We start from the raw sequence: 27,502 nt of genomic DNA, 5'->3' as shown, positions 1-27,502 counted from the left end.
TTTCTCCTTGCTATATTCGGCCATGGGGTTGAAGATGAGCAAAATTGGCTTTAATTTTGTATTTTAATTCATTTTACCCTAAATGACCAAAATGCCCTTACTACTAAACTTTCCAAAATTCCATCCATGTCCAATTTTTGTCCATAGACTTAGAAATTGGTAAAATTTCTATTTAAGACCTCCTAATTAATATTTCAAAACAATTTCATACTAGAAACTTCTAGAATGCAAGTTTTACAAATTATTCGATTTAGTCCCTAATTTCAATTTAAGCACTTTATGCATAAAATTTCTTCACGAAATTTTCACACAATCATGCAATCATAACATAGACCTCAAAATAATCATAAAATAATTATTTCTATCTCAGATTTTGTGGTCACAAAACCGCTATTCCGACTAGGCCCAAAATCAGGATATTACACCTTTAGTCGATCCTGAATTAATTTAACTTTATACTCAGTATCAGATACTATCTCAGGACCCAGAACACGCCACTCACCCAACTCAATCCAACATGACGGAGAGCGACACCTACGACCATATAGTGCTTCGTAAGGTTCCATCTGTATGCTAGACTGATAGCAATTTTTGTAAGCAAACTCTGTTAGCGGTTAGTAATCCTCCCAACTACCTCAGAAGTCAATTATACAACTCCTTAACATGTCCTCTAGTATCTGAATCACCCTCTCCGACTGGCCATCTTTCTAAGGATGGAACGCAGTACTGAAGCCCAACCGTGTACCTAGAGCTTCATGTATTTTCTTCCAAAATGGATATGTAAAGCAGGAACTTTGTCAGATATTATAAAAACTGGTTCCTCCTTGAAAATCAGATATGGTCTAACTTCAATCTTCTCAACAGGCACCACTTGCATAGGATCATAGCGGTAACATCTCAGCATCGAGACATAGAACACATCATGAATCCGTTCTAATTCTAGAGGTAGCTCTAACTAGTATGCAACTGGTCCTACTCGTCTCAATATGCGTTAAGGCCCAATAAACCTTGGGTTCAACTTGCCTTTACGCCCAAATCTCATTATCTTCTTCCATGGCGAGACTTTCAGAAAGATAAAATCTCCTACAGCATACTCAATTTCCTTACGCTTCAGATCCACATATGACTTATGTCAGTCTGATACCACCTTCAGTCAATCCCGAATTAATTTGACCTTATCCTTGGTATCAGATACAAGCTCAGGACCCAGACCACGCCGCTCCCCTAACTCAGTCCAACATGACTGAGTGCAACACCTATGTCCATGTAGTGCTTCGTAAGGTGCCATCTGTATGCTATACTGGTAGCTATTATTGTAAGCAAAGGTGCCATCTGTATGCTAGACTGGTAGCTATTATTGTAAGCAAACTCTGGTAGCGGCAAGTAATCCTCCCAACTGCCTCAGAAGTCAATCGCACAACTCATTAACATGTCCTCCAGTATTTGAATTACCTTCTTTGACTGACCATCTGTCTGAGGATGGAACGCAGTGCTAAAGTCCAACCGTGTACCCAGCGCTTCATGTAACTTCTTTCAGAACCAAGACGTGAAGCATGGATCTTTGTCAGATATTATGGAAACTGGTACCCCATGCAGTCTCACTATCTCGGATACATATAACTTAGCTAGTTTTTGCAATGAAAAATCTGTACAAACCAGTATGAAGTGGGCAGATTTGGTCAACCGATCCACGATGACCTATACTGAATCTTTCTTAGATGGCGTGAAGGGTAGCCCACTCACAAAGTCCATAGTTACTCTTTCCAACTTCCACAGCAGAATCTTAACCGGCTGAAGCAACCGAAAAGGCAACTGATGTTCCGCTTTAACCTGTTGGCAAGTCAGACATTTCCCCACAAAGTCGGTAATCTCACGCTTAAGACCCGGCCACCAATGTATCTCACAGAGATCTTTGTACATCTTATTTCCTCCTGGGTGCATAGCATAGGGGCTACTATGCGCCTCTCGCAATAAATTCTACCTCAAATCAGTATCCTTAGGTACACAAATTCTGCCTCAGAAACAGAGTACCCCTTCACTATTCAACCCAAAATCCCCAGTATTACCATTCTTGATCTGACGGAACTGAAGACCCAATTATTTATCTTCTAACCATTTACTCTTAATCTGTTCAATCCACACTAGTTTAACTTGGAGCTTAGCCAAAAAGCTACCATCATCAAATAAGCCAAGACGAACAAACATTGCTCCCAGATCAGTCATAGCCCTACGGCTCAGTGCGTCAGCAACCACATTGGCCTTACCAAGATGGTATTCAATCGAACAGTCATAATCCTTAAGCAGTTCAATCCATCTACGCTGGCTAAGATTTAACTCCTTCTGAGTGAGGAGATACTTGAGGCTCTTGTGATCTGTGGAAAGGATACACTTCTCACCGTACAAGTAATGCCTCCAAATTTTCAATGTGAATTGCACTGCAGCCAACTCCAAGCCATGCGTTGGGTAATTCACCTTATGAGTCTTAAACTGGCGAGACGCATAAGTCACCACCTTACCCTCTTGCATCAACACACAACCTAAACCAACTTTGATTCATCGTTGTAGACAGTAAATTCCTTTCCAGACTCTGGCTGAATCAAGACAAGGGCCTCAATCAGAACTTTCTTGAGCTTCTCAAGCTCTCTTGCTGAGCATCAGTCCAGTTAAAGGGCACGTCCTTACGTAACAGCTTAGTTAAGGGCACGACAATCAGTGAGAACCCCTCTACAAATCTTTAGTAATACCCAGCCAGTCCCAGAAAACTACGTATTTCTAACATAGTCTTAGGCTGCTTCCAATCTAAAACAGCCTCAGTTTTTTGAGGATCAACCTTAATCCCCTTAGCAGATACCACATGACCAAGAAATGTTACCACACGTAACCAGAATTCACACTACCTGAACTTGGCGTACAATTGTTTCTCCCTCAAGATTTACAGAACTACCCAGAGATGTTCATCGTGTTCCTCATCATGTTCCTCATTAGTCCTTGAATACACCAGTATGTCATCGATAAATACTACAACAAACTGATCCAGGTAGGGTTGAAACACTCTGTTCATCAGATCCATAAAGCTTCCAATGCATTTGTCAGTCCAAAAAGTATTACTAGGAACTCGTAATGACTATAACGAGTCCTAAATGTCGTCTTGTGAAAATTGGCCTCTTTAACTCTCAGTTGGTGATACCCCAACCGGAGATCTATTTTAGAGAAAATCGACGCTCCTTGTAGTTGGTCGAACAGATCATTAATCCTTAGCAGAGGGTATTTGTTCTTAATGGTCAACTTATTCAGTTGTCTATAGTCGATACACATATGCATGGATCCATCCTTCTTTTTCACAAACAAGACTAGTGCTCCCCACAGAGACACACTAGGTCGGATAAACCCACGGTCCAGTAATTCTTGAATCTGGGCCTTAAACTCCACAAGCTTCTTCGGAGCCATTCTGTAAGGAGTGATGGACACTAGAGCCATACCAGGAAGGAGCTCAATCCCAAACTCCACTTCACGTTCTGGAGGTAACCCCAGTAGCTTTTCAGGAAAAACATCTGAAAAATCCTTAACAGTCCTGATATCCTTTACTGAAGAGTTCCCAACTTTCAAAACACTAACATAGGCCAAGAACGCCTCACAACCATTGCGAACCAACTTCTTGGCCCTTAGCGCAGAAATTACATTACTCAAATAGGTCTGTCGTTCCCTAATTACCACTACCTCCTCATCTTCCTCAGTTTTCAATACAATCCAAACTTACCCGATGTTTAACTAACCAATCCATATCCAGTATTAGGTCGAATTCTTCGAAAGGCAGCTCCATAAGATTGGCCAGAAATACAACTCCTTTTATCTCTAAGGGAACATCTCTAAACATCTTATTTATCCGAACGGACTTCCCTAGGGGACTTAGAACAGTAATCTCACTCATAGTGTTTTCAGCCATAATACCCAATATCTTAGACACAGAGCACGCTATGTATGAATGTGTAGACCCAACATCAATCAATGCAGTGTAGGGTACCTTATGGATAAAGAACATACCCGTTATGACATCTAGAGCATCTTTATCCTCTCGATGACGTGCAACATATACCAGTGCCGACTCCTTCACCTCAGTATGACTAGTACGTTGGCCTGGTGCTCCACGACCATAGTCCAAACCATTTTCACCCCTGGCCTGACCTTGGCCTCTCAATGGCTACTGACCACCCTGCTGTACATTACCCAAACCAGTAGCTTGCATCTACTCGAGCCTTCGTGGACAATCCCTGACACGATGCTCCAATGATCCGTATCTCAGACATGCACCCATTTTTTTCCAACATTCGCCCTAGTAGCGTTTTCCACAATCAGCACAAAACTGCGGTCCAGTAGTAGCAACAGTAAGGGTCCTAACTCTAATTGGCCCATCAGTTCTGGGCCTTTTCTTAAACCTCTGAAAAGAATTTGAGGGCTCAGCATCCCTCTTACCTCTACCTTTCTCTCTATTCTGGCGCTCAGCGCACATCACATCCTCAGTAATTTTTTCCTTGTTAACCAATGCTGCAAAATCCCACTCCTCTAAGGAGCTATCAGAACCCTTAGACCATCCCTGAGGCCATCCTCAAATCAGACACACCGCTCATATTCTGTTTCCCCCATCCCACGTGCATAGCGGCTCAGTTGTAGAAATTTGGCCTCATATTCAACCACTGTTCTATCTCCCTGAGTTAGATTCAGAAATTCCCTGCTACGGGCATCAATATAGCTAACACCCACATACTTAGCCTGAAAATTAGTCTTGAAAAACTCCCAGGTCAATCGATCGGATTGAGTGCCCTCTTTGATGATAAGCCACCACTGGTAAGCCTCGTCTCTCAATAGATATACTGCACATTTTAGCTTCTGGTCAGAGGTGCAGTCAAGGTCATCCATGATCCTTTCTGTGGCCTCAATCCAATATTCAGTCACATTAGGGGCAACTCTAGCAATACCCCTGAATATTTCTACCCTATTGACCTGAGTCATTCCATAATTGACCCACGACCCACAATGCCCGTACTAAGCCCAACGACCCTTTCCAGAATCCTTAAGATTGCTTAGGACAGTGCATCGTCCCCAGCTACTCGATTTTGATACCCAGTCTCAGCCATAGGTGAAGCTGGTGTCTCTCCAACTTCCTCATTAGGCTGGTGTCCAGATGACGAAGACCCAGCCCGAGCACCTCCACGGCCTTTGTCGCAACCTCTACCATGAGTACCTCTAGTGCTCATTGTGACAGCCTTAAAATGACCCTAGTCGAAATGTGGTTTCGGGACCATAAAACCGAGGCATAAAAATAATTTAATATTTATTTTATTGCCTATAATATGTGTTAACTCATGTGTGACATTTTTGATGTTTTGATTTAGAGTTATAAATGTGAATTTCACTAAAAAGGACCTAGTAGAAAACTTTGGAAGTATGATGGGGGAATGTGTAATGACTAATTAAAGCATGCATGCAAAACAATGGCCTTGCATGTCAAATATCCCTCTTTTTATAAGAGATGGCCGGCCATGACAATGAGGGATGGGCAAAACATGTCATAGACATGTTTTATTGGTGCATTAGGGAGAAAAGAAATAAACAAATAAGTATGGGTAATAAAGAATGAAAAAAAAATGTGTGTGAGTGAACCCCCCCTATTGCCGTGTATTGAAGAAAAGAAAAGAAAAAAAAATTTGATCATCCTTTCATTCTCTCTTGACCGAAAATCCTAAGGAAGAAGAGGGAATTTTTGCTTCATGTTTGGTTTGGAAGAGGATTAGGAAGGGGTTTGGCTATACTTGTATCACGATTAAGGTATGTTTAAGGTTGTGCCATGAGATTCATGCATGTTTTTAGTTACTAGCTTGATGTTCTTATTAGCCCATGGTTCAAATCTTTGTTATATCATGAGGATGGTATTTGGCCAAGGTGGATTTTGTGTTAATGCCATTGCATGTTAAATATGAAGCTTGTTAATGGTATATGTGATGGTGGATTGATGGCTCTTGGACTTTCTTTTTAGTATTTTTGAGTAAGACATTAAGTTCTTTGCTTAATCATGACCAAAATTATGGTGTTGTGATGTATTCGGTCATGGTATATCCATAAGTATGATTCATGCATGTTGCATGGTAGGTAAGATTTGAGCTTTGGATATGTGTTTATATTTGGATATAAACAACTTGAGATTCGGCCCTTGCACCTACATGAATATATGTTTGCACATGATGAATTGGTATGACATATATACTATTTCAAGGTGTATATTTGCTTGAGATGATGTTTCGGTTATGTAGTAAATGAGAGATGTGTATTGAGCTACAATATGTAATGCGTTAGTTAGTAAAATGTATGCTATTTTTTTTTGTGTGGTATTAAGTGTAAAATTGGCCTCAACATAGACATGCATATTCGGCCAAATGAAGTAGATTGGTGTGCATGTATTCGGTTAGAGGCAACCGTATTGAAGCCTTATCTTGGCTTAGATAATTGACTAAATGGGTAACAAGTGAGGATGGTTGCCGAATATACAAACATACATATGCATGTGTAATTGAATTATGAATGTTTAGCAAGATGGTTAAACTAGTTGATTTATTGATTAAGCTCAAGGAGTTAAAGAAGGAGAATCAAGCAAGGGAAAGACGAAGGTCATCGAGTAGCCGACTTGGACTGTTTTACCCAACACAAGGTAAGTCACTAAGCATATATTTTGTATTGATTGGAATAGACATAATGTCTATGTAATTATGCCGAAAGGAATGATGAATTTATAGACATGTGTGTATGTGGTGATGGAAGTATTGAACGAAAGGAAAAGAGGTGAGATGTATTGAGTTGTTGATTTCGGCACTAAGTGTGCGGGTATAAACATTTGTGATCATGAGAATGGCACTAAGTGTGCGAGTTTGATCATATAGCACTAAGTGTGCGAGTTGATTATATAGCACTAAGTGTGCGGACTTACTATATGCTTTTGAATCACTATTGACACTGAGTGTGCGACACTATTGAGTTGATCACGGACAGCGGATCGGGTAAGTACCTTGAGTTCATGGCTAATAGGCGCTATGTTTATATTTGGGGTCGAGCTTGGTAAGTTTGAACCTATGTGACAATGTAAATTGAAGTCACGTACATAAGAATTATCGCGGAATGAGTGAAAGGTCATGTAGATGTATGATTGTGACGAAAACAAAATGGTGTATAAAAATGCTTCAAATATCCTATTGATTAGTATATGGAATGTGAATGTGTAACTTGGTATGTGATTGAATCGAAAAGTCTAAGGAACTATGGTATAGTTCGGTTTGAATGGAGTAATTAGCCTCGTTCCATTTTGTTTCCTCTTGCGATAATGTTATTAATGGTTGTTAGTGCATTGCTTATGACTTCTCGAGTTATATACTCATTCGGTGTTTGCTTGTCACCTATTTTAGGTTTCTTGGACTCGACCTTTTGCGTATTCGGGACCGTCATCGAAGTCATCACACCGGCTAACAACTTTTGGTATTTTCTTCGTAGTTGGTCTTGGAGTACATTTCGGCATGTATAGGCTATTATGTTTTGTTTGAACTTGGTATGTAAAATTTTGAATAGCCATGCGAAAATGGCTTATAAATGTTTTGAGCATAATGTTATAATCATTTGGTATGTATATGCTCATTAAGAGGCACGGAAATGTTTGGCAATGACCAGCCATTAGAATGGGTCATCATGATTATATTTTGGACTATATATGAAAAAGGGGTGGTTGAATCATAGAAACTATGTGTTAGAGAAAGCCTACCCTAGAAATAGATGCTGGCAGCAACAGTGATGTGGATGTGAAAAATCACTAAAAATAGTAGGAATGGAATTAAATAGTGAATAAATTATCTAAATGAACCTTGATGAATCCATTTTCATATGGAAGAAATGAAACGGTCATATGAGTTTTATGTTAAAAGATATTTGGGTTTTCGTGAAACAGGGCCAGAATGGTTTCTGGATTCCCTATTCCGACTTTGAAAATTCATTATAAATTAACCAGAGATAATTAGGAGTCATACCATATATGTATAAATTCCTATTTGAGTTTAGTTTCTATAGAAACAAACGGAATCAGTATTGAAGCACTGCACAGGTAGTTATTTGAGTTGTAACGCACGAAGGTCAGTGCAGTCGACCCCTGTAACATGGGAGACTTTAACTAATAAACTGTACTAATTGGCTTGACAAAAAATTCTATAAAAAAATCTGTAGATGGAAATATGAGTCTAGTTTCAGGGAAAAATTACGAAAATGATTTTCGAGTTGTAAAACTCAAGTTATGATTTTTGAAGCGACTAGTACACAGATTGGCAGCTTGTCTGGGAAATTCTCAATAAGTGGTTTGAAGTCTGTTAACACCTCGTGTTCGACTCTGGCGACGGTCTCGGGTTCGGGGTGTTACACTCATTATCCAATCGCGCTATTATATGTATTAAAAGTTTTATGCCAGTCAGTTTATTATTCCAATGTTTTATTACAGATATCATATGAACAATATTATCTCAAAGTTTTGTTTTCGCATTTCGCATTCTTACTACAATTCGTAGTTTACTCTGACTAGAGAGTTTCAGTACAGTTTTACTACCTAAAGTAGTCTCAGTAATAGCATTTCAATATTATTGTTTCAGTATAAACAATTAGAAGACTTATAGGATCAGCGTGAAGACTCACTGTACCACTCCTTCAGTAAATCACTTTAAACCATTTTAAAACAATGCTGCCGAAATTTCCACGTTTTTAAAAAAAAACCAAAATTCACAGTCTATTTTTGAAGCCTAACTCTGATACCACTAAATGTAACACCCTAAACCCAGCTCAGACATTATGACCAAATTTGTGATGTCACGTTGGAGTTTTAAAACACAAATTTCGTGAAAATCCATTCTACATAAAATCTTCTTTAGGTTCTTAACAAAAGTTTAGGATGTCTGGTTTATTGTGAAAACTCAAGTTGTTTTAGGAAAATATTAATTATAATCGTTTGTTATTAAAACTTTAAAATAGTGTTTGTTGCGGAAGCTTTCAAGATGTGTTGCGTAATCATTGTGTTTTTAGAAAAACATTTGTTTATATTTTCTTGAAAACCCGAGACCTACTACTACCAGATTAAAATTTAAGTAACTAAATTCCCAAATTTCAAATAAAATTAAAAAGGCCTTATTATAAAGAAAACCTAAAACAAAGTCTTAGCTATAATATTAAAAGAAACTACGTCGAGTGGCCACCTCTGAGTGCTCCGTCGCCTCGATCCGTCTAAGCCTGGGGATTTTATGCACAGATAACAGATAGATGATTTTACGTAAACTCAGTGTGTGAAATATTATAAAAGCATACAGTCCGAGTAAACACTATCTGGGCCTAAGCCCTTTTCAGTATCAGTTAGGCCTCAGCCTATTTCTTTAACAGTAGCGGTTTGGACCTGAGCCTGTTTCAGAAACAGTAATAGTCTGGGCCTAAGCCCGTTAATATATCAGTACAGTATGCAACCAAGTGTCCTACCCAATCCATCCTCTACACACCATCTCCATACCAACCTACATACCATGTGGGGATTAAATCGACCCACCCAACCCTACACAACAAGTAGTATCGATAGCGACACTAAAATAGTATTTGCAGCAGAGCCGCCAGTAATAGGCTTATAGCCTTTTAGTACACTTCCTCCAAAACCATATATCCCACCCCATGCAATGCAACATAATATTAATGTATATACACTAAGAATGGCATGCTCAAACAGCCAGAATCACATAGGCGTATATCAATCATTTTACCTATTAGGGGTATAATGGTCATTTCATCAATATGGAGTCTAAGGGTACTTACCGACCCAACAGTAGGTCCAGTCGTCTTAGGTGACCCGTGCAACCTTAACAGTCAATCAGTGATAATGGGCCTATAGTCCATACTGCGGGCCCATATGGGCCCACACGGCTCATTTCGACCCAACGTGGCCCAAAGTGACCCAAGCCCACGAAATCACTCGTGGTGGTCACTATGATCAAATGCTCACAGTTATGTGTTCAGATGACCACACGATCGAACGCACGCCTGTGCAGCATCAATGGTAACGGTTTTCAATTTTTGCCGATTTACGATTGAAGCAGTATGAATACACACACCTCTTCACGAAAACGTGTGAAGAATCCACGAGTACTCCAACCTATATTCATTCATAAGATTTAGTTAAACGTACGTTAATCAACCTATCCAAACCCCTACCAAAATAACTTGTCCAAACTTACCCCTCACTCGAATAGATCCGCCGAATTCATTTGTAAGAGACCAATCAATAGGCCTTAGAGGGTTATCTATATTCCAACAACACTTATCAACCATCACCAACTGAACAATTGTACTAGATGAAAAGCCACTTACCAAAACGCAGAGTCCAACTTAGGAGAAAAGACCAGTCGGCCACCACAATTGCCGAAAGTACAAAGAATGGTAGAAGCGAAGTGTAAGTATTGCTTCCTCTATCAATAACAGTAGAAAGAAAAAGATGTTTAGAAGGAAAGATTCTAATAGTAGAGAGAAGTAAAAAGGGAATCATGAGCACTTACCGAACGCCAGAGAACTCTCACTAGCCAAAAACAAGATAAAAGAAAAGAGAAGAAGTATTTTGTTTATCCACAAACTTGGTAGGAGGAGAGACCCAAAAATAAATTGGAATGAGGGGAGAGTAGATGTAACCAGTTTACATAATATGAGAGAAAACACTTGACTAGAAATCGAAAGAGTAATGATGAAAAGAGAATAGGGATATACGGCTACTGCTCAAAAGAGTAAAGAAGATGAGATTTTTGGTCAAGGCACAAGAATGGGCACGATAGGAAGGGTAGAAAATCGAAAAGAATGCAGAAGGAGAGAAATGCCAAAAGGCCAAGGTAAAATTCGACTACTCAAAACAAGCACAAAACCAAAGAGAGAAAATAAGCTAGAAGAGAAAAGCTACCAAAAAGAACAAAATTTCAGCACTAAGTGCCTATGACTGATTTTGCACCAAGAGAGACCTACTTTCAGCAACCAACTACCACTCCCCCACTTCTTAATCCACTCCTCCAATCTCTCCCCAAATTTCCCCTCTATTTCCTCAATTGATCAATGCAAACTCCTTCAACTACTCCTACAATTCGGCTACATGATCCCCTTACTCCACTCAAACACCTCAACCGTCCAAGCTTTAGAGTTCTAGTGATATACAACCACCTACACGGCACAGCAGCAAAAAGACATCCCTTGTGCATAGTAGGACTCGAGCTCAAGTCCTTAAGCATTAGCAACACACCATTTGCCACTAGTCTAGCTGACTTTTCTTGTCATGCAACACTCTCATTAATTTAAAAGTCTACTAGCTGAAGACAAGGGTCTATTCAAATAGAACTAAAATTTTTCTCAAGCCAGAGCTTGAACCCATGACTTCTCAAACACTCCCAGAGCACTAAACCACTAAGGTAGACATACATCCATACCACATCACACAAAAATAATTTTAACAAGGTTTTCAAGATTTGGGGTGTTACAGGATGAGGTTAACACGCAATAAGTTGTGACAAGATTGTTTAAGAGTATAATTAGGCCATGTTAAACACCATTGAAGTCTATAAGTGTGTATGGTTGTTAGAGGGTGAGCAAAGGCTTGGAAAATAGCCCTAAAAAGGTCCACAAGGATAGACACACGGGCATGTATCTAGGCCATGTGTGACACACGGTCAACCCCTATGGGCGTGTTGCCTGGCCGTGTGTCCCCTGCACCTAAAATTTTAGGTTAGTTTGTATGGTAGTAAACACACGGACAGAGACACAGCCGTGTGTCTCAACCATGTGGAGGACACGGCCTAGGACATAGGCGTGTGCCTTGGCCATGTGCCTAAAAATGAATAATGATGTCATAAATAGAATATCTGAGTTTTTGGACATGGGTGTGTCTAGGCATTGTAAGGGACACTAGAAAGGGACATGGGCGTGTGCTTTGCCTTCACACGGGCGTGTAATGCATAACCCTAGGAATTTTATTAGAATTTTCTATAGTCCCCGGTTTAGTCCCGGACCGCTAATAATGTATGATTTGGGCCCTGTAGGTCTATAATAGGGACAATATAATTTTGTTTAATTGGTTTTAAATTGGAAATGAAATTTTATAACTCATTTTTTCCAAAATGAATTTGTTTGTGAGCGGTAATGGCTTGTACCTAATCCCGATCTCGGGTATGGGTAAGGGATGTTATAAAGGATACATACGAGATAGTTTAAGTCCTTGCACGGTGCCCGTTCTGTTGGTGCCCAAAAAGGATAGCTCATGGAGAATGTGCGTAGACTTTCGAGCCATTAACAAAATTATCATCAAGTATTGTCACCCTATTTCTAGACTCGATGACATGCTTGATGAGCTTAGTGGTGCCAAACTCTTCTCTAAGATTGATTTCAAGAGTGGTTATCACCAAATATGCATGCGAGAAGGGGATGAGTGGAAGACAACCTTTAAAATAAAATATGGTTTGTATGAGTGGCTAGTGATGCCATTCGGCCTTACAAATGCACCAAGCACGTTTATGTGATTGATAAATCACATTTTGTGATCTTTTATTGGCCGATTTTGCATGGTATACTTTGATGACATTTTAATTTATAGCAAATCATTGGCTGATCATATTGAACATTTGTGTGTTGTTTTTGAGGTTTTACTAAAGGAAGTGTTATATGTGAATCTTAAGAAATGTAATTTTTTTACTGACAAAGTCATTTTCTTAGGTTACGTTGTAAGTGCGGGAGGCCTAGAGGTGGGTCAAGAGAAGATCAAGGCGATCCAAGAATGGCCTCGTCCGACGACCATTAATCAAGTTAGAAGCTTTCACGGCCTTGCAAGCTTTTATAGGAGATTTATGCCGAACTTCAATACAATAGTTGCTCCTTTAACAGGTATTATCAAGAAAAATTCTCCTTTTACTTGGAATGATGAACAAGAAGCTGCTTTTAACAAAATTAAATATTGTTTGACTAACGCTCCATTGTTGAGTTTACCTGACTTTAACAAAACTTTTGAAGTGGAGTGTGATGCTTCAAGGATAGCTATAGGTGCGGTCTTGACACAAGATAGATGACTAATTGACTACTTCAGCGGAAAACTCAACGAGGCTACACTCAACTATCCAACCTATAATAAAGAGATGTACGCCTTGATTCATGCGTTGGAAACATGGCAGCATTACCTTTGGCTAAAAGAGTTCGTAATACATACAGAAAACGAAGCCTTGAAGCATTTGAAAGCACAAACCAAGCTAAAAAAACGACATGCAAAGTGGGCAGAATTTCTCAAGTCCTTTCCGTACATGATTAAGTATAAACAAGGTAAAGAAAATGTTGTTGCGGATGCGCGATCACGTAGGTATGCTTTAATTAATCATTTGGATGCTAAGTTGCTTCGATTTGCATACTTGAAAGGTTTATATGTTAATGATCCTGACTTTGGTGAGATATTTGAGTTGTGTGTTCAAAGTCCCCACGACAGGTATTTTCGACAAGACGATTTTCTCTTTCAAGAAAATAAGTTATGTATACCCTAAGGATCAACTAAAGATGTGCTGGTTCGAGAGGCACATAGTAGGGGATTAATGCGTCACTTCGGTATAGCCAAGACTTTGGCTGTTCTACAAGAGCACTTTTGTTGGCTGAAGATGTGGCGAGATGTGTTTAAAGTGTGCAAGCAATGCTTAGCTTGCAAGAAAGCTAAGTTAAAAATTCAGCCACATGGTTTATACACTCCTTTGCCGATTCCGGAAGCACCATGGGTGGATATATCCATGGAGAGGAGGTGGTCGAACTCATCAAGCAAACAAGGAGCTCAACACCATGCATTCCATACAGCTTTTTGCAAGCTGAATTTTAGCTAAATAATTGCTGGACTGAACTTTAAATATGTTTAGTTTAATTAATTCAATTGTTTTAATTTTCTTTAGTTGCTTAAATAATTTTGACATTTAATATGTTTCAGTCTAATTAATTTGCTATAGTCATTTAATATGCTTAATTATGTTTATAGGTGAATTAATCATTTGAACCAGCTGTTACATGGATCGACATTAAAGAAAGAAATAACTTCAGCTATTATGAAGATGAATTGAAAGCCAATAGCTGAGTTTAATGGACAAGGACTTACAAGGAGTTATTTACACAAGTCAATCAATTTCTAAACATTTTTCTCATAATGGTGGTTGTTCATCTACACCTTTGGTTGGTTATATTAGGTATTTACACCAAGGGGGCCGTTCGTATGCCAAATGATACTCAATTCTTGAATGGTGTCCATTCGGCTGCCTAAAGGGGAATTAAAGGGCTGTTATGATATTAAGCATTGAACTAAATTTATTCAGCTCATTAGAGCTCATTATTAGATGATTTAAAAATTAAACAAGCTAACCTTTTCCGTTACATATGTTAGAGTTCATCAAAGGTCACTTAGTTTTAATTGGCTTAATTAAGTTCATCAATAGCTCAATTAAGTTGAATGTGTGTGTCTATTCACCTGGGGTTTGTCTCAAGCCTATAAATACTTTGTTTCTAGATTGTTGTGGGGACTTTTGCTAAAATTTTTAAGAAATATTTGAAACTTGTGAGTATTTCAAATCTCCTTGTTCTCTTTGGGACTGATCTGACTTATCAAGCTAGGCTTGTGGCGTCTTTTCTTTCCTTTGATATTCGAACTTATCACTTCAAGTGTGGCGTCCATCATACCTTTGGTTCCTATCTCGTTAGATAGCGGGTCAAGGTTTTTGTTTGTTGTTTTCTGAACCAAATTAAACTTTTAAGTGCCGTGTAAGTTTTGGGTCAACAATCCCTTATATTGTAACACCCCGAACCCGAGACCATCGCCGGTGTCGGACACGAGGGGTTAACAAGCCAAGTTCACATATTTTGCCCCCCAATTTGACATTTCCAGTCAGGCCGGAAAACTGAGTCACCGTCGCCTTAAAAATCATATCTCGAGTTTCAAAACTCGGAAACTGGTTTCGTAAATTTTCCCTGAATTTAGACTCATATATCCATCCATGGATTTATTTCTAGAATTTTTGGTCGGGCCAATTGGTACAGTTTATTAGTTAAAGTCACCCATGTTACAGGGATCGACTGCTCTGACCTTCGCGCGTTATAACTTGAATATCTCTCTGTACAGGGCTTTAATTCTGGTGCTGTTTGTTTCTAATGAAACTAGACTCAAAATGGAATCTGTACATATAATGAATGACTCCTAATTCTTTCTGGATAATTTATAGTAAATTTTTAAATTTGCGACAGGGGACCCAGAAACCGTTCTGGCCCTGTCTCACAATAGCTTTAATATCTCTTAACATGTAACTCCTATGACCATTTCGTTTCTTCCATATGAAAATAGACTCATCAAAGTTCATTTACATAGCTTATTCACTATTTAATACCATTCCTACAAATTTTTGGTGATTTTTCACATTCACGTCACTGCAGCTGGCAGCATCTGTTTTTAAGGTAGGTCTTACCTATTTTGTAGTCTCCATGAACCAACTAGTCTTGCCATACATAGGTTCATATATGATCATTTTAACATACCAATGGCTGATCATGTGACCAACATTCCCATCTCCAATCCATAATCACATCATGACACCATATATATATATATACAAACCGCAAATAGTCTAAGTTCGTACTTCACTTTTACGAGCCATTTTCGCATGGCCGTACACATATACATCACAACATATTTAAACCAACAAGGGGTAGTCCTATACATGCCATTTCAAAGTTCAACCAAAATTTATACCAAAATAGAGCCGTTGATAGTGTGGATGACTTCGACTTTAATGATCCCGAATCCGATTGCTATCGAGCGTAATCTATAAAACAGAGAGCCAAAGCAACGGGTAAGCATTTTTATGCTTAGTAAGTCTCAAGGAATAAAATCAGCTTTAATTTAAGCAATACATTCACATAACCAAATGCATCATTTCATTAATACACATTCTCATAATCATTCTTACTTCACACTTCATCATTATATACTTTCACAAAGTATCAACCATTCCAATAGCTGAAATTGTTAGTCGATTGAGCGAATGTTGCTCAAATATGTCGACTTTCCAATGCACATATAAACGTACCTTATTCTTTGGGCTTTTCGAGCGTACTAATTGAATTTATTACAGCAACCAACACTCACCTCCAGCCCAAGCTTCTTCGAATACAACCGGATATAACCACGCACGAATGCCTTCGGTCTTAGCCCGGATAGAATGACTCATACGAATGCCTTCGGTCTTAACCCGGATATAATTTCAGCATAATTGTCTTCTGGCTTAGCCCGGTATCATTCAATTTCTCATGCACACATACATCAATAATCATTGGACATACATATTTCATTTTCGTTACTAAGGCTCAAACACAATTATAATCACTAGCATAATCGCCGGGACTTAGCCCGGTATCATTCAATACTCATACACACATAAATCAATAATCAATACATCCATATTTCATTCCACATAATTCAATTAAGGTCACTTCTTGAGGACTTACCTCGGATGTTGTCGAACGGCTTTTACGGCTATTCGATCACTTTTTCCTTCCCCTTGTCCAATTGTGGCCCTCTAAGCTCTTGAGCTAATTCAAACAAATTCAATTTATTAAAACCTCATTGTGCTAGCTTATGGCGAATATGACAAGGAGTTTAAATGGTCAAATGGCCACCCTTTAGCTTGAATACACAATGGTCATGCACATTTTATACTACATCAAGCAATTCAATACAATTCATTCGGGCATCAAGGAAAAGCTAAGGCCTTCAATAGGCTACCTAAGGCCGAATATACATGTCCATGTTGAGGCCAATTATGCACTTAATACCACACAAAAACAGCATGCATTTTACTAGTTAATGCTTTGCATGTTGTAGCTCAAAACTTATAATATAGCATCAAGCACTCATATGTGTGCTAGGCGAATGTGCTTGCAATTTCACAAGCATTCTTCAACATCTTCTTCTTTAAACAAACATATTCATCACTTACTTCATAGCCAAAACATCATGTGCAAACATATATATACATATATGAGCATGGCGAATTTCAAGGTGTCCATAGCCATCTAAAACACAAATTTTAACTAACATGCAAGAAGCATGAACCATGCTCATGAATGCATCATGGCCGAATACATCATAATCATGCCCTTTTATCTTCAATCATGGTTAAACAAAAGAAAACTCAAAGTCTTACTCAAGATGGCTACAAAGAAATTTCAAGAGTAGACAATCCATCATTGCATGCATCATCATCAAGCTTCACACTTAACATGCAATGGCTTTATCACAATACCAACCTTGACCAAATACCACTTCCATGGCGTAACAAGGATTTGAACCAATGCTAACATGAACATCAAGTTGGCAACTAAAACATGCATGAATCTCATGACACAACCTCATACATACCTCAATCTTGATGCAAGTTTAGCCAAATATCCTTCTAGATCTCTTCTAAACAAAGGAAATGAAGCAAAAATCTCTTCTTCCTCTTAGTATTTTTGGCCAAAAGGAGAGAACAAGGATGAACAAATTTTTTGTTTTCTTCTTGGTTGCACGGCAATGGGGAATGCTACTCTCTCACACATTTTTTTTTCATTCTTTTCTTACCCATGCTTATTTGTTTATTATTTCTCCCTAATGCTCAACAAAACATGTTTCATGACATGTTTAGCCCATATCTCTTTGTCATGGCCGGCCATCACTTGTAAAAAGGGGAATTTGACATGCAAGTCCATTATTTTGCATGCATGCTTTAATTAGTCATCACACATTTCCCTATCGTACTTTCAAAGTTCACTACTAAGTCCTTTCTTGTGGAATTCACCTTTATAACACTAAATCAATCATCATAAAATGTCATACATGAGCACACACATATTATAGGCATCAAAATAAATTTTAATTATTTTTATGCCTCGGTTTTGTGGTCCCAAACCACATTCCGACTAGGGTCAATTTTGGGCTGTCACAACTCTCCCCACTTAAGAAATTTTCGTCCCTAAAATCTTACCGTAAATAGGTTTGGATATCGCTCTTTCATAGAGTTCTCGGTCTCCCAAGTAGCTTCTTCTATCCCGTGCTTGAGCCATAACACTTTCACTAGCGGAACCCGCTTGTTTCGCAACTCTTTCACTTCTCGTGATAAGATACGAATCGGTTCTTCTTCATAACTCATATTAGCTTGAATTTCAATTTCGATGGACTAATCACGTGCGATGGATCGGATCTATAGCGTCAAGCATCGAAACATGAAAGACATCGTGAACCTTTTTGAGTTCGGGGGCAAAATCAAACGATATGCCATCGGACCGACTCGCTCGGATATCTCATATGGCCCAATGAACCTCGGGCTCACCGCCTTACGGCCGAATCGAGTATCTTTTTCCAAGGCGATACCTTGAGAAACACTTTATCACCCACCGATACTCGATATCCTTACGCTTCAGATCCGCGTGCACGACTTCGGCGACGATCGGAGGCTATCTTCGACTTTCACGGATTACTTTCACTTTCTGCTCAGATCTCTAATCAAATCCACCCGAAAATCTTGCTTTCACCAAGCTCACCCAAAACAATGGTGTACGGCATTTACGACCGTACAAAGCCTCGTAGGGTGCCATCTTAATACTCGATTGAAAGTCGTTGTTGTGGCGAATTCAATCAACGGCAAATACCGCTCCCATGAACCACTAAACTCGAGGACGCAACATCTCAACATATCCTCAAGTATCCGAATTATCCGCTCGGATTGACCATCGGTTTGGGGGTGAAAGGCGGTGCTAAATGCAACTTGGTACCCAAAGCTTCTTGCAACTTTTTCCAAAATCGCAAGGTAAATCTCGGATCTCTATCCGACACGATGGAAATAGGCACCCGTGTAATCTCACAACTGAGAAACGTACAATTCGGCTAATTTGTCCATTGAAAAATCCGACGACGAGGACAAAGTGGGCCGACTTAGTCAATCTATCTACCACGACCCAAACCGCATCCTTCTTACTTGCGACAATGGCGGTCCGGATACAAAGTCCATTGTGACTCGATCCCATTTCCACTCGGGTATCGTGATTGGTCAAGTAATCTCAAGGCACTGATGTTCCGCTTTCACTTGTTGACATATTAAACATCTCAAACAAAGTCGAGATGTCTCGCTTCATACCATGCCACCAAAACCGGCGTTTCAAATCATTGTACGCCTTCAGACTCCCGGGTGGATTGCCATTCGGCTACAATGGGCTTCATTCAAAATTATCGAAATGAGTTCAATTCTTTGGAACACACACGACGACTTCGAACCTCAAACAATCGTCATCATCGATTTGAAATTCCGAGTCCTTGTTCGAACACACTCAAATTTCGCTTTGCGCCAACTCGTCGTCGACTTTTCTCGAGCTTCTCGAATTTGATGTATCAATAGTGGTTTGGCTTTCAATTCAGCTACTAACACACTATCGGATCGAATGCATAAGTGCATGTTCATCGTCAGAAGCGAATAATGATTTACGACTCAAGGCATCCGCAACCACATTCGCCTTTCCCGGTGATAGTCAATGACCAACTCGTAATCCTTTAACAGCTCGAGCCAACGTCTTTGTCGCAGATTTAAATCTCTTTGGGTCATCAAATATTTGAGACTTTTGTGATCCGAGTACACATGGCACCTTTCACCAAATAAGTAATGTCGCCAAATCTTTAAGGCGAACACGATGGCGACCAATTCGAGATCATGAGTCGGATAATTTTTCTCATGTGGCTTTAATTGCCTCGACGATAGGCCACAACTCGACCTTCTTGCATCAATACACAACCTAACCCAAGTAGGGAGGCGTCGCTATAGATGACAAACTCTTTGCTTGGACTCGGGTTGCACTAGAATTGGGGCTTCACCAAATAAGTTTTCATTGATCGAAACTTTTTGGCATTTCTCCGTCCATTCGAACTTAACATCCTTTTGGAGTAGCCGTCATCGGCGTGGCTATCGTTGAGAAACCTTTACAAATCGTCGGTAATAACCTAGCAAGCCCCAAAAGCTCCGAACCTCAAGAATATTTCTGAGGCTTCCAATTAAGTATGGCTGAAATTTTATTCTGTCGACTCGAATACCCGATCAGATACCACATGACCCAAGAAGCTAACCTCTCTTAACCGTAACTCACACTTGTCAACTTAGCATATAATTGCTTATCCCGTAAAATTTGCAGACTAACCGCAGTGTTCAAGATGTTCGGTCTCATTTCTTGAATAGACCAAGATGTCATCAATGAACACGACTACTAATCGATCCAAATATGGTCTCAAGATCCGATTCATTAAATCCATAAATACCGCAGGGCATTAGTAAGCCCAAACGGCATCACTAGGAACTCATAGTGACCATATCTCATTCTCAAGGCGCCTTGGGTACGTCCAATCTCGGATTCGCAATTGATAATAGCCCGATCTCAAATCTATTTTCGAGAACACCGAGGCTCCTTCAGTTTATCGAACAAGTCATCGATACGTGGTAACGGTATTTGTTCTTTATCGCCGCTTTATTAAGTCGACGATAGTCGATGCACAACCTCATGGTTCCATCCTTCTTTTCACAAACAACACCGGCGTACTTCAAAGGCGAACAACTCGAGCGAGCAAAACCTCTATCCACCAATTCTTGCAACCGAGCTTTCAACTCCTTTAATTCCGTTGGTGCCATACGATCACGGAGCTATCGAAATTGGAGTGGTACCAGTACCAATTCGATGCCAAATTCTATTTCCGAACAGTGGTAAACCCGGCAATTCTTCGTGGAAAACATCCGGTATTCACAAACCACGCACAGATTCGGGTTTCTTTTACGATTCCTTGTCATCGAGCACATACGCAAGGTACACTTCGCACCTTTTCTTACATATTTCCGCCAACATTGCCGATATTACAACCGGCAACCCCTTTAAGTCCGTAGACTCAACCCGAATTATCTCGTTATTCGCAAGACCTCAAATCGATAGTCTTGCTTTTGCAATTTACAACCGCATCGTGCATGGTCAACCAATCCAAACCAAGAATAACGTCGAATTCATCGAACGGCAAAAGCATCAAGTCCGCCGGAAAACAAGAACCTCGGAACACTAGGGGACTTTTCTTGCACACTTTGTTAACAAGCACGTAATGACCCAAGGGGTTTGACACCCGAATTACAAACTCAGTAGACTCAATAGGCAAAGTCTTACTGGATGCTAAGGTTTCACATATATAAGAATGAGTAGAACCAGGGTCAATCAAAGCAATCACATTAGTATTGAAAAGAGTGAAAGTACAGTAATGACATCCGGAGAGGCAAGATCCTCGCGTGCAGTATGGCATAAGTCCTAGCAGGGCACGAGCCTCGATCCGATGGTAGCATCTCTAGATCCTCTCGACCGCCACTAACATTGCCCATATTTCTAGGTGGCCTACCTCGAGCAATGGTAGCACCCTGGTTTCCACTCGACTTACATTCTGCTCAAGCATCCTGGGCAATCCTTCATAAAGTGGTCGGCCGATCCACACTTATAGCGAGAGCGATCACAAAACCAACAGCTCCCGAATGCCATTTGCCACAATGTAGACACTCCGCCTCTCTCGTGATCATTTCCACCATCGGCGATCGGTGACTCGTGTGGTCACAGGGGTCGATCGCGTCCTCGTCTAGAAAAGCCCGAAATGCCTCTAGACCGGCTCACATCATCTCGAAATCTCTTCGATGCTGTTGAAGAGACTTTCCGAGGACCTCTTCGAATTCTCCTGGTTCCCACATCAACTTTTTGTTTCTCCTTTCTAAGCTCTTCGGCTTTACAAGCTCGCTCAACAAGTACTACGAACTCTCGATTTCGAGAATGCCAACGAACATCCTTATATCATCATTCAGCCCATCCTCGAAGCGTTACACATAATGGCTTTGACGAAATGCATTCTCGCTGCATCGGCTAAGCCTCACAAATTTTCGTTCGTAGTCGAGAATCGACATAGAACCTTGCTTAAGATCAAGGAATTCCCTTCACTTTTGGTCGATGAATCTCGACTAATATACTTTTTTCTAACTCGGTTTGAAAGAATTCCCAAGTCACTTGCTCTCTAGGCACCACAAGTCGAGTACTCCACCAATAGTAGGCGGACTCGCGTAGCAAGGAGATGGTACACTTTAAGCACTCATCGGTGTACAGGATAGCTCATCGAGCACCGGATAGTGTTATCCAACCAAAATTCAGCTCGCTTCGGCATCATCATCATCCGTAGCCTTAAATTCAGTGGCCCCATGTTTTCGAATCCTATCGATCGGGGCTTACTTGACCTTATTTGGTCAGTCAACGGAGGTATTGTAGGTGCGGGGTTGCATTTGTCGGGAATGGAGGTTGTGGAACAGTAGTGTTAGTTCGAATGTATTGATTAAACCATTCGTTCATCACACTATATAAGGCTTGCCTAGCCTCATCATTCGGATTGCTGGCCATAGGTTGAGAGTCCGCGGCCTGTCCCTTGCGCGGAGCAGCGCCACACTCTCCACATCATCAGCTATTGCTCGGTGGGATCGGGATCCATTGCTATAAACAAACACAAAGTCAAATTGTCAGAAATCACCACACTATCGATTCATCATTTAATGGCATGTATAGCTAGACCCCAAACACATCACGGTAGTCCTAGAATCGACTAAACCGTGGCTCTGATACCAATAAAATTGTAACACCCCAAACCCGAGACCATCGCCGGTGTCGGACACGAGGGGTTAACAAGCCAAGTTCACATATTTTGCCCCCCAATTTGACATTTCCAGTCAGGCTGGAAAACTGCGTCACCATCGCCTTAAAAATCATATCTCGAGTTTCAAAACTCGGAAACTCGTTTTGTAAATTTTCCCTGAATTTATACTCATATATCCATCCATGGATTTATTTCTAGAATTTTTGGTCAGGCCAATTGGTACAGTTTATTAGTTAAAGTCACCCATGTTACAGGGATCGACTGCTCTGACCTTCGCGTGTTATAACTTGAATATCTCTCTGTACAGGGCTTTAATTCTGGTGCCGTTTGTTTCTAATGAAACTAGACTCAAAATGGAATCTGTACATATAAGGTATGACTCCTAATTATTTCTGGATAATTTATAGTAAATTTTTAAATTTCCGACAGGGGACCCAGAAACCGTTCTGGCCCTGTCTCACAATAGCTTTAATATCTCTTAACATGTAACTCCTATGACCATTTCGTTTCTTCCATATGAAAATAGACTCATCAAGGTTCATTTACATAGCTTATTCACTATTTAATACCATTCCTACAAATTTTTGGTGATTTTTCACATTCACGTCACTGCAGCTGGCAGCATCTGTTTTTAAGGTAGGTCTTACCTATTTTGTAGTCTCCATGAACCAACTAGTCTTGCCATACATAGGTTCATATATGATCATTTTAACATACCAATGGCTGATCATGTGACCAACATTCCCATCTCCAATCCATAATCACATCATGACACCATATATATATATACAAACCGCAAATAGTCTAAGTTCAGTACTTCACTTTTACGAGCCATTTTCGCATGGCCGTACACATATACATCACAAAGATATTTAAACCAACAAGGGTAGTCCTATACATGCCATTTCAAAGTTCAACCAAAATTTATACCAAAATAGAGGCGTTGATAGTGTGGATGACTTCGACTTTAATGATCCCGAATCTGATTGCTATCGAGCGTAATCTATAAAAAGAGAGCCAAAGCAACGAGGTAAGCATTTTTATGCTTAGTAAGTCTCAAGGAATAAAATCAGCTTTAATTTAAGCAATACATTCACATAACCAAATGCATCATTTCATTAATACACATTCTCATAATCATTCTTACTTCACACTTCATCATTATATACTTTCACAAAGTATCAACCATTCCAATAGCTGAAATTGCTTAGTCGATTGAGCGAATGTTGCTCAAATATGTCGACTTTCCAATGCACATATAAACGTACCTTATTCTTTGGGCTTTTCGAGCGTACTAATTGAATTTATTACAGCAACCAACACTCACCTCCAGCCCAAGCTTCTTCGGAATACAACCGGATATAACCACGTGCACGAATGCCTTCGGGTCTTAGCCCGGATAGAATGACTCGCACGAATGCCTTGGTCTTAGCCCGATGTAGCCACTAGCACAATTGCCTTGGTCTTAACCCGGATATAATTTCCAGCATAATTGTCTTGGGCTTAGCCCGGTATCATTCAATTTCTCATGCACACATACATCAATAATCATTGGACATACATATTTCATTTTCGTTACTAAGGCTCAAACACAATTATAATCACTAGCATAATCGCCGGGACTTAGCCCGGTATCATTCAATACTCATACACACATAAATCAATAATCAATACATCCATATTTCATTCCACATAATTCAATTAAGGTCACTTCTTGAGGACTTACCTCGGATGTTGTCGAACGGCTTTTACGGCTATTCGATCACTTTTTCCTTCCCCTTGTCCAATTGTGGCCCTCTAAGCTCTTGAGCTAATTCAAACAAATTCAATTTATTAAAACCTCATTGTGCTAGCTTATGGCGAATATGACAAGGAGTTTAAATGGTCAAATGGCCACCCTTTAGCTTGAATACACAATGGTCATGCACATTTTATACTACATCAAGCAATTCAATACAATTCATTCGGGCATCAAGGAAAAGCTAAGGCCTTCAATAGGCTACCTAAGGCCGAATATACATGTCCATGTTGAGGCCAATTATGCACTTAATACCACACAAAAACAGCATGCATTTTACTAGTTAATGCTTTGCATGTTGTAGCTCAAAACTTATAATATAGCATCAAGCACTCATATGTGTGCTAGGCCGAATGTGCTTGCAATTTCACAAGCATTCTTCAACATCTTCTTCTTTAAACAAACATATTCATCACTTACTTCATAGCCAAAACATCATGTGCAAACATATATATACATATATGAGCATGGCCGAATTTCAAGGTGTCCATAGCCATCTAAAACACAAATTTTAACTAACATGCAAGAAGCATGAACCATGCTCATGAATGCATCATGGCCGAATACATCATAATCATGCCCCTTTTATCTTCAATCATGGTTAAACAAAAAGAAAACTCAAAGTCTTACTCAAGATGGCTACAAAGAAATTTCAAGAGTAGACAATCCATCATTGCATGCATCATCATCAAGCTTCACACTTAACATGCAATGGCTTTATCACAATACCAACCTTGACCAAATACCACTTCCATGGCATAACAAGGATTTGAACCAATGCTAACATGAACATCAAGTTGGCAACTAAAACATGCATGAATCTCATGACACAACCTCATACATACCTCAATCTTGATGCAAGTTTAGCCAAATATCCTTCTAGATCTCTTCTAAACAAAGGAAATGAAGCAAAAATCTCTTCTTCCTCTTAGTATTTTTTGGCCAAAAAGGAGAGAACAAGGATGAACAAATTTTTTTGTTTTCTCTTCTTGGTTGCACGGCAATGGGGGAATGCTACTCTCTCACACACATTTTTTTTTCATTCTTTTCTTACCCATGCTTATTTGTTTATTATTTCTCCCTAATGCTCAACAAAACATGTTTCATGACATGTTTAGCCCATATCTCTTTGTCATGGCCGGCCATCACTTGTAAAAAGGGGAATTTGACATGCAAGTCCATTATTTTGCATGCATGCTTTAATTTGTCATCACACATTTCCCTATCGTACTTTCAAAGTTCACTACTAAGTCCTTTCTTGTGGAATTCACCTTTATAACACTAAATCAATCATCATAAAATGTCATACATGAGCACACACATATTATAGGCATCAAAATAAATTTTTAATTATTTTTATGCCTCGGTTTTGTGGTCCCGAAACCACATTCCGACTAGGGTCAATTTTGGGCTGTCACATATATTGTTGGTTCACTCTTGGCTTTAGCCGAATCTAACCATCCATTTTACTAAACCCTCTTTGCATCATTTTCGTCTGAACTTATTCTTTATTTTTCCAGCCTATTTCGCTATAAGTTAAACAACTTACTCAATTTCACATCAGGCAATCTAAACGACTCGAATCAACACCGAACTGAGTTCGTATCAACAAGGTTTGTCCCATCACAGATATCCCTATCTCATTAAAGACATCCACTCTATGCACTCTATAATGATGGTTAATTGGAAAGTTCAGCACAGTAATGTCGCATTACACATGACATCTCGCTTAAATACCTCCAAGAATGATAGAGAAGGGATCGACTCTCCAAAGATACCAAACCTATACTCTACCAACTTATCTCCAACACTTAGCCTTAATACTCTCCTCTCCTCCACTCTTTGGAACCTCCGACATTCTGTCCCAACTGGGTGACAACCACCACATCCTCTTCTTTATCTCCCCCTTGTTGTACTGCAGTATTAACGGGGTGTATATGCGACTTGTTCAAATCATGGGAAAAGAAAAAAGAAACAAATTTTTCAATATCGACAATCCGTACCAATAAATAGAATAGGGTTCGTCCATTCATTATCTAAAAAAGATGGATCTATCATATCCTTCTATTGTGTATGAAATTTATGGTTTCCATTGGTGTAAATCTAATCTTGGAATTTAAGATGAGAAAAAATTCCTTATTGGTAGCAAATGCTTATCCATTAAGCGGGGAAAATCCTATTTAAAAAGAAAAAATATATTATGCTTCGGCTCTTACAAAGAATGGACTGACAAGCTTAGCTACTTAATTAATCATCATCCTTACATACCATTCTATATATGATAGATCTGATTGTGGAAGATCTATTAATGGAAAATTTATGAGTAGAGTCAAAGAGTGTGAACTGTACAAGTTACCAATTAAATGAAGGAATGAGCTCCAAGGTATAGATGGCCTCACCAATTAAAAACCATAAAAGCAGGAGCTTGCCATTTATTTATCCATTTCTATTTATTTATTTTATATTCTTTTTTATATCTATCTAGTATGAATAGTTTATTAGTCTGGGCAAGAATGTTCTTATTTGGGCTTCTTATTAGGCTACTAGTAACACCCTATACCCGTAACCCATGCTGGGTCGGGGTACGAGGCATTACCTAACTTTATCTCATGCATACAAACAGTCTCAAGTCACCGAGACTTGGTCCAAATTAAAACTTTTTCAATTTCTACTTTAAACTACTTATTATGGGCTTACGAGCCCCAAATCGACCATTAAAAACTATTCGGAACCATTCTGGGTCCTTAAACTAACCTTAAGAAATTTGCCTTAAAATAGGGAACACACCCGTATGGAAGGATAATACCCCAGTGTGACTATTTTGACATGGCCGTGCTGGTGGTTCATGTGGCTCAAACAACCTAAGCACCCTGGCACACGCCCATGTC

The 27,502-nt window shown here is 39.5% G+C and overlaps 1 long non-coding RNA gene across 1 annotated transcript in view; it reads left to right on the top strand.

Moving 5' to 3' along the window:
* The window catches only part of LOC128295633 (uncharacterized), a 66,076-nt gene that overhangs the window by 24,230 nt on the left and 14,344 nt on the right, over nucleotides 1-27,502 (top strand). The gene's annotated exons all lie outside the window — the stretch shown is intronic.

The sequence above is a fragment of the Gossypium arboreum genome, chromosome 7 (genome assembly GCF_025698485.1).
Source record: "Gossypium arboreum isolate Shixiya-1 chromosome 7, ASM2569848v2, whole genome shotgun sequence".
NCBI lineage: Eukaryota > Viridiplantae > Streptophyta > Magnoliopsida > Malvales > Malvaceae > Gossypium > Gossypium arboreum.
This window is presented reverse-complemented; position numbering and strand designations above follow the sequence as displayed.